Source organism: Chiroxiphia lanceolata, chromosome 6, assembly GCF_009829145.1.
Source record: "Chiroxiphia lanceolata isolate bChiLan1 chromosome 6, bChiLan1.pri, whole genome shotgun sequence".
NCBI lineage: Eukaryota > Metazoa > Chordata > Aves > Passeriformes > Pipridae > Chiroxiphia > Chiroxiphia lanceolata.
Window position 1 is genome coordinate 40,396,380 of NC_045642.1, and position 14,512 is coordinate 40,410,891.

At 38.6% G+C, this 14,512-nt stretch overlaps 1 protein-coding gene across 1 annotated transcript in view; it reads left to right on the forward strand.

The window, feature by feature from the left end:
- Positions 1-14,512, forward strand: part of MIPOL1 (mirror-image polydactyly 1) — a 185,917-nt gene that overhangs the window by 144,458 nt on the left and 26,947 nt on the right.

The following is a 14,512-nucleotide window of genomic DNA, read 5'->3' on the forward strand; positions in this document are numbered from 1 at the left end:
GGTACATTTTTTTAATATTTCTGGTGTTTGTAGCAGGAAAAAAATCCTTTTATTTCATTTATCTATTCTTTTAAAATAGAATAGTAAGTGACAAATGTTGGGTAGAAACAAAGAAAAGTCACAGTTGGATGTTACTGTTATAAGATAGGTGATGACAATGGTATCTTTTCAGTGTATCTCTTATCTGTGGTGTCATTAATCTAATGATGTGCTAAATAATAAAAGCAGCCTTATCATATTGCAAGGCCTTGAGTTGTCTAAAAGTTGCCATGCCTACTTTTGGAGTGTTTGGTGTCAGAAGGAGCTGCAGTTCAGAGTGCATTTATGCCATCAAAGCTCTTTAGACAGATGGCTGCTAGCACTCCAAAATGATTAAAATATGTTCCAAGCAACATCAGTCTGCGGGCTTGGGGACCCAACCTTTCATTAGTCAATAAAGGGTCTTGAGTTCTTGAAAATGAAATCTTTAAAAGCTAATAAGGCTGCTGGTTTGCTCTGAGCTGTTTCTTTGGATTTGCAGTTGTGGATTGGACTAGGGCCAGTATCTGTCCAATAATATAAGGCTTTAAAAAAAAATCTGGTTACAAGAGGCCTCCCAGCAGATCTGCCTGTTAAATAGTGGGGCCAAAATTTTCAGTCTCATATACATAAGTTTAGGCACCTGAGTTTGCATGTTGGGAGCTGGGAGGGGATCTGCAACTGCCTCTTTGAAAAGCCAGTTGTTTTCTGGAGCAGTAGTTTAACTATAAGTGCCAAAGCTGGATCGTTAAGACCTGTACAATTTTATTTTTAAATCCTTATGTGTTGACTCAAGATTATCTAAAGAATACTTTCAGAGTACCATAATCAAGATCACTAAGCAAGTTTTCCAGAGCTTCTAGAAATCAGTAATATTATTTGCAGCATTCTCAAGTGTTATCAGTACTTGCCAAATATGAAGGCATAGTTAGGTGCTACAGTGTGGTTGAGTTTATTGTCTTGTCTAAACCTGGCTTATGAGAGATAGCAACTGGGGGCTTGTGCAAGTGTGAGGTGTCTGTAACCTCTGCATGTCTATGTGAGGGCAGCAGCAATAAATGCCTGTTTAATAAGACACTAACATGTTCAAGCCTTCTGTTTCTTTTTTTTTCTTTCTCTGACAGAAGAAAATCTGCTCTGACAATTTGCAGATTTCTGAACTTGAAGTGTTCTTGCCCTGTCAACTCTTTCCACACAAGTCTCAAAATCCGAAGATATGTAAATTCTTTCCAAAACACCTCAAGATTTAGCCTACTGTTGTAGAATGTATTTTAAAACACATCAGAGTTTTGACATGCACCAACAGAAGTCAAGCAAGTCGTGGTGATCCCGTTAGCTCAATGTGATCCCATTAGCCACATTGTTCAGCCTGTCTTCTTTCACCTTGGGAACAGCTCTCACATTCCTTTTGTCAGGACTTGATGGGGCCAGCAAGTGAATTGTTACACACACACACACACACCATATTTACTCGGAGAATGTCATACTTCATTTCTTTTTCCCAGAGTCTCCCTCTGAAGGCTTGCCTGCACCTGAACAGCCAGTGAATTTTACTCATCATAAACATAAGCAAGATGTTACTGTCTTTTGATAAAAGATTCTGGGTTCTGATTATTTTGGTGAGCTGACTTTTTTCATTTATAGAATATCTGGAATTTTATATAGAATATAGAATATTTGTGTGTCCCAAAGTTTTGTCTACTATCTAAACAGTCCTGTCATCTACTCTGCTCTTACAAATGACTTCTGAACGTTTTCACTAACTCTAGGCATAAGTATTTTATTTCTGTTCTTCAGATTCCTGTGAACTAATTTTTTTCCTCAGACAGCACTAAGAACTCATTTTCTGCAGAGTAGGTGAAACAAGACAAAGGTCTACACTAAAAGCTCAGGATGTAGTGAACATGCCTGTTTCTCTTAGTGTCTCCATTTCTGGGGTTCCTTGTGAACAGATATATTTACCTTGGACTTGAGAGTTCTCACATTGATTTAAGTATGCTCTGAAGTGGTCCTGTTATTTTTTCTCTGTTACTGTTCTGCCTCCCAATGACCTAAATGAGTCAGAACTTCAGGATAAGGAAATGCACAAAGCTTTCACCAAAGTGCTACGATTTTAAGGCTCAATAAATCATAGAAAACTACGACTGAGAAAGAAGACTATAAAGAACAGATTCACAGTGTCTTGGGAGCAGTCAGAATTTCTCTCCTTAGGAATTATGTCTCTTTATATCTCCTAATATATCAGAGTTCTTTTCTCTCCACTCCAGGGCATCACACAAAACAGTTTTACTAATCAAGCCAGCATCATACATAGCCTGTGTCACTTCTTTTTTGGATCATTTTTCTGAACTCTACAGAAGCTCCATTTCCCACAATGCCATGTACCAAGCAAGTGCTGCCAAATGCTCTACCCATGTACTCAGGTCTGAGGTTTCCAGAGAACCGAGCAGGACTTAAGAGCGACATGAGTTTGGAGAAGTGGATGATTTTATACATGCCGCTTAAGTGCTCGGCAGACTCCTGCTTTGAGTGTTCTGGTTTGTCATTGTTTTCATCTGGAGTTGCAAGTCCCTGAAAGCTGTAAACACCAAGTCCTAAAGGTCTCCATCTGGGGAGTGGAAATGAAGGGCCTCTTTTGGAATGTTTTTTCTTTGCCTTTCGATTCCCCTAGCTATAAGATATAAATAATGCTACGCATGCATTTTTTTGAAAGTACATTGGTTTAAGTTTTCTTTGTTAGTTTCTACTAAATCTTAAATGGTGTAAACCTAAATTTATCACAGTAGCTATCGTATTGCAGCAGTCCTCCTGAAATGCAAGTACTGAACTGCTTTTTGCAGATGAGTCATACACTGTGAGTGCCCCATTAATACATTTAATGTTTAATGACCAACTATTTCTTCTGCTTCCTCCAAATTACTGTAAAGTTACTATTTCAAGGAGAGAAAGTAGCTTTTTATTCTGGAGAAGACTGTGGCATTCATCGCTTTCAGTGAGAATGTAATCTTAAACAGTTCATAAGATTTCCTCTGCTAAAAGGCAGCACGAATTCAGAAATCTTTGAAATAGGAATAAGGTTTCAAGAGAGAAAGAAAGGTATCTGCTTTCCAGATAGGTGAGTTCAGTTGTTGCATTAGTTCAGTTTTGGGCCAGAGTGTGGTCACGTGTGATCAAATTAATGAATATATCTCTAACTTTGTTGTAGAAATGTCGCAGAGTTCCTTCTTTCTGTTTTTAACAGTGTAGCTCTTTATGATTGGGGGGTAAAAAAACTAGTTTAGTGAAGGAGCCTGCCAAAGCTGATGGAGGTGAATTTGGACAGCCAGTTAGTGTGGGACAGATAGACAGGAACACTGAAGAATGTAAAATGAGTGGATTGCTGCAGATTTATGCTTGCCAGAACAAAACAGGCAAATTGTGATTTTAAAGACCCTGAATTTGCAGACTTGAATAAAGGCAGGCCTTAAAAAAAATCCAAGAACATGTTGGTATAATGATACTTCTTTTGAACAGTGTGCTAGAGAAAGGGTACAAGAATGTCAAACATTTAAAAATTATTTTTACTCAGCTAATGCTTCCATAATGGACGTTAATACTGTTGACATTACTCATGGATTGAATGCAAGCAATTTAGACAGTAGATAGTATCAGGTGCTAATAGATCAAATGTAATTATTCTTGATGAAATAATTTTACACAGTTGAGCAAAATTGTTTCAATTATTCACTGTGAAAGAAAACACTGAGTAAAAGTGAAAATACTAAGCTCTCTCCTCTAGGGGCATTATATGCATTTCTGGCTCATATTTTTCCATCATAACAACCTTTCCTCTATAACAGCTTCCAGTGCAAGTTATTACAATTCTTTTTGCGTAAGATAGGTCATGTGAAGTTCAGCTGTAGGTGGGGCCATTGTGGTTGATTGGGGGACAGTCTTAATAGATCCATTTCATTAATTAAGTCATGCATTTTTTTATTAACAAAACCTGTATGTCAGGTTTAGCCAGCTGGGAGCCATTCTTATGGTTGTTATCTTTGTCAGAAGGAATATTGTGAAAATAAGGAATTACTGTACACGCTTTAACTCCTGATTAAACAGGAATGACATCTGCTCACCTGCTGTCCATGAAAAAATAACTTAGGGGCATATCATGAGGTTGATTCATAGGTTCTGATCTTACATATCTCATTAAGGTCAAAACTCTTTACATTGCATTGAAAATACACCATGAAGGACTTGTGTTGTACCAACCCCATGGTCATTGAGACAAGCAAGGTTAAGTCCAAAAGTTCAAACATCTAGATTATTTATTGTTTTCTTTTTAATCATGAAGGAACTTTTTCTTCTTACCCCTCTTTTTGGATGTATAAAGTAATATTTTCTTGTATTCTTTCTCTTCTGATGTTCCATTCCCAGAGATCAGAAGGAAGCAGCAAGATTTCTAGGAAGTATTTAGTTGTACTAGGCACCCAGAACAGTGTAAGCACCTACCAACGGCCTCAGCCTTTAGCTTCTTAATACAAATAAATTCAAGGCATTCTTCACAAGGCTTTATCCTAGTTCTCAATGGGAAATGCGCTGTTGGCTTCCACTAGCATTAAAGAAGATAGAACTAGGGAGGAACTTTCACCAAAGAGGAAGAAGTGCTGTGAATTTGTCCCTCACCCAAAGGAGTGGGAAGAAGGATGGGTAACAAGGTTCATATTATCTGATTTATCTTTCTTTTGCTTCTGAGCCATGCAGGATCTTAGTGTTATACAGGCTCATAAAACATCATGTTCTGTTTGTTTCAATCCTATTCTGTAAAAAGGACTTCCATCCTAAGGGTTTTCGTGGAGATACAGAAAAACATATTCTTCCATTTAGCTCTTCTTCCCTACTGTCTTTACCAAAAGAGTCATTTTACAATATTTCTACAGTTGTGACAGTAGAATAAGGACTGTTGTAGTGTAGGAATTTAGTTCTCCCTCTTGAGCAATGTTACTGCTCCTATCAGAGGAGGGCATAATATCTGTTGAATGTGTATAAGCATGGTAGGTGGCAAATACATTTGCTGCTCCAGTATTTCACTTTTACCTGCTGGTCATGGAGAAATGATATGCTGGCAAAAAAGAAAAAAACTAAAAATTAAAGCTCATGGCTATATTATTCTTTTACAGATTTTATTTCAGTAGCCCAACAGTCAAAACCCATGAGGGTAAAGGAAGAGAGAGGTGAGGGAAGCTAATTTAAAAGTTTTAGGATGCAGAAATTAATTCAGCAGTGTTTACAGCTCTTTCCAGCCCCTATGCTTAGGAGCCTTCTCTTCACTGATTTTTCTTCAGAAGCCAGCAGTCTAATCTCAAGCTTTTCAAGAGGTATGTAAGTTCTGTGTTTTGGCTTTCAGTTGATGGCCCCTTTTGCCTGGTAGAAAGGCAAGAACATCTCAGAAAACAAGGCTCTGTACTCCTGGCACCTCAACAAAGCCCAGGAGGTCGCTTTGACTGCCTATGCCCCATAGTAATAATGGTTGTTGAACCTGCAGTGAGGAGGTAGGTTTTTGTGAAAAACTGTTTTTTCCATTAAGGTCCAAAATATGAATCTGTCTGCTTAGTTTAACCAGGTTGATATGCATTGCCAACACATGCATACTGTTAATGAGCTCTTTTGTATCTTTCCATGATTAATAATTTGTGCTGAGACCTGAACTGAGATTGTGGCCTCAGTTTTTGGCACATGCAGGTAATAAGAAGTAATCCAGGGCCCCCAAAGCTTAGAATTTAAAGAAGACAAAGAGCTAGGGAAAAGTACTTTACTCCTGGTTTCAGCATGGCAGGCTGAGCTTTGCATGTTGTGACTTGCTCAGTACCACACAGAAGATATGAAATAGAAGAGGGAATTCAAGACAGAGGTCTTATACCCAATCCACTAAATCATTCCCTCAGCATGTGTCCTTGTTTCACGTTAAGGAGAATGGCCCAGGCAAGTCTGCCCAGTTGCTTCAGTAAGCATTGGTACAATAGGGAAGCAGACTTCCCCTATATTAAATTTCCCAGGCACTCCATTTATCATTTAAGCCATCGTTTTAACTGCCTTGTTTCATAGCGCTTAACTGTCCAAGGAACTGTATGATTTATACGAGTAAGGGTTTGGCAGCAGCAGCTAGGTAAGACATGACTTACTGAGTTGCCATTGTGTCATTTACATGGCTTTCAGGAGGTGATTTGCTAAGTGTGTATTCTGCATAGCAATCCCCAAAACCAGCTGCATTTTTGTATGGGAGAAGCCATGATAGCATTAGAGTAGATATTACTGGCGTCTGTACCAGTGTGGAAGATGATTTCAGACTGCAGCACATACAGTCCTCCTGGTGAGTCACTAGAGTGGTACATGTTGCTGTGCACAGTATCAAGAAAGGGAGGAAAACATATGCTGGGCACAATCACCTCGAGTTCATCAGTACCTCGCTTTTTGGCACTCTAGTGACCACCGCTGGACATGGCTGGAGCACAGGACACCATGTTTGCCTTTGGTCAGAGTTGCATAATATTTTTCCGTAACACCTTTGAGAAAGATCAGACAAAAGTGTTCAAATATTCTGGTTTATTTTCCTGGGTCAGGGAAGGAAGTATCCTCAAACTAAAAAAGTTACATTTCCTCTTTTTTACAAAGTCATTCAAAGATTCTTAACCCACTGAACCATTCAGCAAGACAATAGAGACAAGGGACAGAGCCCCATGTGATTCCCCTTCTCAGGTTAGTCACACAGAGTTTCTAGCTTTAGGGCTACTCAGCTCATCCATGAGATCATCCCTCTCTCAAATTCCATATGTATTTGGTTATTCCATCTTTGAAACTCATTTCCATTCTTTGTATTTCTTCTAATTGCCTTCTTCTGGAGAGACTCTTCTCTTCCATCTACTCAGCTGGATGTTCCTGGCCATGCTGGAAGGCAGGGCTGGCTTCCAGCTCTGGGTCCAAGACAGATTCATCTCTAACTTTTCTGATTCAGTGGGGGAGTTAAGCCAAACGATCACAATAGCAAATCAGGACAGCCATAAAATGCATGATCGTGTCTGATTTATAAAGATAACATTGAATTAAGTACAAGATATTTTCTGAGGTTATTAGTAACAGGCTTTCTTCAGCCGATCATTGCTGAATGGTGCTATGTGCTTTACTGCTTGATTGATTTATATGTCTTTATGATTTTAATTAATACTGCTTTCATCAGAGGCAATTACTAGTGATTGGAAAGCTTCAAGCTGTTCAATTTATCTATGCCAGTGTTTGGAAAGTATTCCAGTGATCTTTATTTTTGGAATCTATTGAATGGCATCAAGAGCACTAAGGAGGCCATGTAAACACTGGGGAAAAAATAATGCTTATACTTCTGGGAAAACATTTATGGTGATTCACATTTTGGAAGCTGAAACACTATCAGTGTTTTATTCTCAGATTATTTTCCAAGAAAAAACTTGGATCCATTGCTGAATCAGTTTATTCAAAGTACTTAGGCTCATACTGAAGTTGGATCATGCAGAGAAGTCTGGAAGACTGTGCTGTGGGAGGAGGTAAGAAGACTCCTCCATTCCCCATCCTGTGACGTTAGCACAGAGGCATGGAATAAGCCCATCTAAGTTCCTATGGAGATGGCTGAATCCTACCTGGCTGTAGCAGAGGGGTACCTGCAATAGATGTTAAAAGATCAGGACAAAAGTGTTTCTCTGTTAGTGATCTAGACAAGCTGTTTGTACAGGAAAAAATAGAAAATAGAAACATGCTTAATAAAATTCATTAGATGAAAATATACCCACTTGAAGCTGGAAATATTCACTATATGGGTACAGAAAGTCTCTGGATCTTAGTATAGCTATTTTAAGAGTTGGGTTTTTTTCCCTGGTGAAGAGAGGCTAAAAATCTTGCATCATCTTGATGTGAATGAGAGCTAAGAATTTTACAGAAACTTAAGCCTTGTAAGCAAATCTCAAATGTGCACTTGTATAACAGGTTTTGAGCGAGTCTGGCTCAGTGTTTACTACTACAGTATAAAGAGCTGGGTTTCTTGATGTATATTTCTAGTTGGCATTTTATCAAGGAAATAAACTTTGGTTTTTATTTATTTTGTGACATGTGGATTGAAACTACATTTTCTCTGTCCAAAGCCTTGATTTAAAAGCATTAGATCATTAAATTAGAGGCTTTCGCATAAGACTAAAATTGTAACCGAACAAATTATTTATGCAGAGAGAAGCAAGATAAAGTTTCTTTCAAGAGTTCTTTAACATATCAGATTGATAAGAGTCAAAACACCTTTACTGCCATTAAATATTTACCAAGACTTGGCTTTTGGAAGAGGGGCAGTTCAGTGCAGTGTGTTTGGCTCCATGCAGTGCTATTGATTAGCTATCAGAAGGACATAGTTAATGGGTAACTGGAGGTATTACAGAGCTCTCCACATTCTTGTCAAGTCTTTTCTCTGAAGATGACCTAAAATAAAGTCAGTTACAACTGGCATTCACCCTGAGACAGATTGCACAAGCTCACCTACGGTATGAACAAAAGGTTCACAAGGATCAGTTGACCAGATCTTAGGCAATCCTTTCTAGTAGTTGTTGTCATCACTGTTGGACTTTAGAACTGCACGTGTTTACATTTAATTAGAAAGAACACACAGTTTACATCGCACAGTAGCTATCAGTATCAAATCAGAATTGATTTCCGTTCTCTTTCTCAAATGACTGTTTCCTTCAGACTAATTAAAAAAAGGCACATAACAAAATGACTCATATAAATTTTAAAGCAAAGTAAACATTATTCCCTGGAGACAAAAATAAGAGTCAACAGCACATAGTCATTACACGGAGCTTGTTTTCAGGTGATTCTGATGCCTGCATTATAATATATATCAGCACCATCAGATTTCTTTTGTATAAATGTATATATGAAATACCCCTTTGCACTGACTGGACACTTCACTGTTTCAGTTTTCAGAGTCAGGATTCTCATTTGCTTCATCGGAATTTTTGCAGTTTATCTAATACGAGTTGATTCACTAATATTGCTACTTTTTGCAGAAGGGTTTTTTTCATTTGAAATAAAATTGTCTGTGTCTAGGTCACTTGTACAAAATGGAAGTGAGAAGCCATTATCTTTACCAGTGAGAAGCTGCAAAGAAAACTAAAGGCCCAACCCAAATTAGCCTTAACTTCATGCATAATTTCTAACAAAGAAATCTCTATTAGATTTTATTAGTTCTGCAGAGAAATCTAAATTCAAAGCTATGGTGACAGGTGACATTGATTAAGGTTCCTAGCAGAAATGCCTAGCTCTTGAACGTGCTCATTCTTTGTAGTCAGGAAAGATTTCCGTGGTTGGCATTTTGGAGAGCAAAGGTTCATGCTTGTAGTGCTGCCAAACCTGCGGGAACTGAAAGGGTTGCTGAAAGTCCAGACTGGGTTGGTGGGTGTGTAGGACGGCAGGAGCTGATCCTGAAATGCCTGGTCAGAAGGCCTAATGTTCCTTTATGCCATAATAGCCTGGTTTCCTTGTGAGCAACAGCATTCAGAATGAAGTTCTTGGCAAGGATAATCAGAAAAAGATAAAAAGTAATACATAATGTTTTTAATTACCTAGTAATACACTGTTTTCTACCAGTTTTAGTTCTTATATGCGGCTCTTATTTTAGCGCTTTCTTAATTAAGTTTAGCTGTGAGGAAAATTATGCACTGTTCTTCAAACAGATGTAAAAAATATTGTCAAAAACATACTCTTGGAATAAAAAATAAATCACTGTGACCTTTAGGACAAGATCCTCTGTCTCTCTCTTCCACTAAGCTTGTGTTTCTGCAAATCCCTGACATCGGCAATTTCCCTGCTGGCCCCAGGCCAGAGCCACTGGCTCCACACCACCCACGTACACACCCCTTCAGTGATCCATGTCAACCCAGTGGCCTCCAGCAACCAGCAGAGAGGCGCAGGTGCTGCCAGTTCAGCCTGGCGATGGGGAAAGCAGCAATACCTCTTGTCTGTGAGCCAGCTGTGCCCCTCCTTTTTGCCCACTGCCCGCAGCCGAGCCAGGGGCTGCTCTGCCCCTGCTCACACTTCCCAGGAAAAGCAGACAGGGGGTTGTGATACATGGTAAAACACAGAGTTGCTGGCACCATCTTAAAAATCCATTATATTCAAATACTGAGGTCACTCTTGGTGCCAGTTCTGTCTTCGATTAATAGATAAGATTCCCTCTGTATTTGCAGTGTTACCTAAACAATCTATTACTGTAGGGAATAACTACAGTATTACAAATACTAAGTTAAAGTTATTTTGTTAACGGAAACCATTGGCAAACACTTAAGAATGAATTGACAATGAAGAACAGATACAAGATAGCAAAATTCTTTATGTAACTTCTAGTGTGATAAAGTAAACACCACACAAAATAAAATTATTTTTTAAATTTCAGGTTAATTTTACTTACTTAGAAGCAAGCCTTTAGGGTGCACTCTGTGAATGATTGGGCTAAAATATACTGATACAGCCAATTCCCTGTCAAAACACGACAGGAACATTTTACAGAAAGATGGTTCTAGGAAAAAGATGTAACCTAGGAAAACTGTGTTTTATTGAAAACACAGTCTCCTAATTCGTGGAAGAAATTTGAGAGCCTGGGAATCTTTTCTTGCAATTAGCACAGATACATTGTGGAATCCTGAAGATATGTAGTTAATGTTAACATGTATCAAGTAATATTCAAGATTAAACCATAAAATCTAAAGTAGTCTCTTCTGTAAACTTGGGTGTGCTATATCTGTATTTGTGAAAAAACATATATGTATGTGTGAAAAAGGCTAAGTTATCATCTTCCAGTCTTAAATCAATTAGAGCTAATAGAGACCCCAACCCTAGGTGCATCATGTGCCCAGGGAATTCAGGTGGATTCCTTAGCTACAAGCTATTAACTATGGATCTGTGATCTATCGGAAGAGAAGCACTACAGCTGCCAAGACCTCAAAAACCCTTCCTTCTACTCATCAGTTTTGTGTATGTTTTGCTCTGTTTCAACCAAACACTATTAATCCAGAAACTAGTTTTGTGGGGGTCCTGGGCCATTTAGTGGTGGGGTGGATGTGAGGAATGATAGGTGGTGCTGAATGTCGTGTGCGTATCACTCAGATGAGGCTATGCAAACTGAGCAATTTGCCCAGGGCCTGCATAAAGTGGACAGTAGACATTTGGTTACTGTGGAACTCCCTAAATGCAGGGTTTGTAATGGAGTTATGGTTTCCAGTTATTTCTTGTTTGAGAGCATATCTCGCTGGTCCTTCAACTTCAAGAAAGGCTCCAATGATTAACTCGCATATAATACCTTAATACCTTTCACCAGCTAGTCACAGGGAAATAGCAGGGGTACTGTAGTAGTCCTGGAGAGTGAAAATGAGGTTAAAAAGAGATCGTTTGCTGCTTGGCATCACCAGAAGACCATCTGGGTTCAGTTTTGTCCTAAATTCAGATTGTGCTTGACATAATCTGGGTTTCTTGACATTGGTGAAGCTCAGAGGACCTTTCAAAGGTAGCATTGTGATTGCTCTTATTTAAAGACGAGGAGACTGAGGCCCAAGGAGGAAAAATGTGTTTGCCAGTAGTCTTTAATTTGTATTTGTTGAAAAATGGAAATTCTAAGATGGATGACTGTCAGTTTGAGCTTTCACTGTTGCCAATGAACCTGTGCTTGCATCATGTAGTGTCTAGACTGTTTAGACCCTTGTACAGGTCACAAATTTCCCTAGATCATTTCAGGAGAGAAGCCTGAATCTCAGGTTTCTGCTTACTGTGGATCCATACTCACATGTAATTGGTTTTGGACAGTATGGACATGCATGATCAGCACTTATCTGTCAACATGTTATCCTGTAAAATCCTGAAGTTATATGACCAGCCACCACAGAGAAGAAAATCAATAGCAGGCTCTGTTCAACAAGTGTTTATCACTGGATTTGATGAGAGAATATAAAAAGAGGTTGCGTGAGCTCATCGTAAACTAAGAATGCACGGGTACACCACACATGAGGGAGCGACACTGCGATGGACTGTGACAGTGGAAAGTTATGTGCAACGAGCATTCCTGTTGTAACCCTGTCCGTGGCCTGTGAACTAGAGTCTAGCACAGCTGCTGCCTTCCATTAAATTAGTGAGAGATGGTTGGTTGGTTTTACTGAGAAGAAAACACATCCTCTTAACTTGTGTAATCGCAGATGAAGGAAGGCTAGTAAAATATTTGTCTATGGTAGGGCAATGCCATCCAGTTACCAGTCTACCAACTGTCAGGCTCCTGACTCACATGTAACGCAAACTTGACCATTTTATATCCTCCACTTTACAGTGAAATGTCAAAGTCCTTCTAGGTCTTATGGGCTTTTTATTAATATTGTCTTATTGCAATTTTTGTAAGAGTACCTTCGAGGTAATCTTTTCAAGGTATCAATGCTGCCTGGCCTTTAAGTGCACTCAGCAGTATTAGGGGACATTTTTCAAAGCCATCCTGAGTGCAGGATAAGGTCTAAGAGGTCTACAGAACTTACTCAAGTGTGAAAAACCTTTGTGGTGAAAATCAAGGTTAGACCTACATGTCTTTGGGACCATTGGATATGTTTATCACTGGGGTGGAGGAAGAGGGAGGGGACGTGTAGGGAATGTTTGGGGTTTTGCTGGTTTGTTGTTTTTTTTTCCTTTAAGTGGAGCATATCTCTATGTTGTTCTGTAATTGCTTCAGGTGGAAAATCATTTCCCACCTCGCAGCAAAAGTATGCCTGGCAAAGCAAGAAGTGTTTTTGGAGCACCACTTCATAGGGTTGATTTTCAGCCAAAGTCAAGTCCCTCTGGGAGCGGTTACAACTGGTGATATTTTTTAGCAGGCTTGAAGCTACTCTGACTTCGGGGGCTGAGGAAACCTCTTGCTATCTGCAGGAGCTGCATAAGTGTCATCATCACATGTCACTTTTTCTTCCACCTGGACACAGTTAAGGTGGGCCCTTGAAGCTCTCATACCCAAGCTGGAGCAGAAAAGAGGCCATGCTGCCATAGTAAAGCAAAAGGCCTACTATAAAGAACATATGAATTACTGAAATACAGGAACTGTTTGAATACTTCTGTGACCCATTCTTCAGGCCTAGAACTCCCTTTTATTTTTGATTTATATCATCAATATTCTTTGAAGACATAATCATTGGGACATTGATGAAGGAATTTCAGATTAGTATGAGAAGGGACTAAAAAGTATTTTAGCAAAGCACATATTGATGGAAGTCTGGCAATTGCATTCTTTTGGAAAAAAAATAAATTAAAATATCTATCAACCACAGTGCCTTTACCTGGAGGAATAGCACTGGCTACAAAATATAGATGTCAGATTCTATTCAGAATCAGATGCAATCATTCTGAGTTAAGATATGGAGTAGTAGATCACAACCTGTATTGTTCATGACCAGTCTTTGAGAAGGATCCCAGCTGTAGCCACACAGACACAGTATTTTAAAATCTAAATAAATTACTATATTTTTCATATATTCTGAAGAAAAACCTCTCAGCTGGTGTGAACAAGTTAGAATATTAAGGCTATCCTCTATTTTTTAATTTTTTTTTAATCAGGGACCCATATATTCATTGAACAGTTTAGCTTCTCATCTGTCTTTTTTTTTTTTTTTAATCTTGTGCCAGGTGTTTAAGAAGTGGGCAGTAGTGGTATTTCGGTAACCTGCTTTCAACATTATTTGCATACCTTTGTGCTTTTCCATGGTGATCAATGCTCAACCATAGTGGAATTTCAGTCAGTAAATTTTATGGGGAACTGCTAAAGTAGTTTTTTTTAATTAGTCCGTTCTAGGAATTTAATGTCCCTTTATAAATATTTATATTTTAAATATGTCTTCATTTAATTGAAAAGGGTCTTCACGTTATTTTCGGATAACCACAGCTAGTAGGCATAATGACACATCAACACTCTGACCTTTTAGCTTCTGTTTCTTTTAGTTCATCCATATTTTTTTTGTCCATGTATATTATATTTTAGTTCATATATGATTTTTCTCCTTAGTCTGTTGGAACAGACAGTGTTCCATACAAACACCTTAATAAACTACAAAGGAATAAAATATGCTATTGCATACTAGCAGGTGTCATATGGACTGTCTTGAATATTATCATCAGTATGCACTGCTACTAGAAATCCACACTGAAATAATGTTTGATTTGTCCAGAACTTTCTGGCACACAAATACAAAGCATTTAATACTGTATCTGTTTTGTGCAATGAAAGAGTATTTGGTTTGTGCTCTGTAATTTGGAGTCTCTATGAACATATCTCAAACTCATGGATGAAACTGAATGAGTTGAATATACGTCCATGGCACTGCAGTGTGAAATAGATGACAAACATGTCTACTTTTTGCCTGAGTGAAGCCAATACAGTGGGTCAGAAAGGAACTTGCAAGAAATTATGGTGGAGGACACTGTAGATATT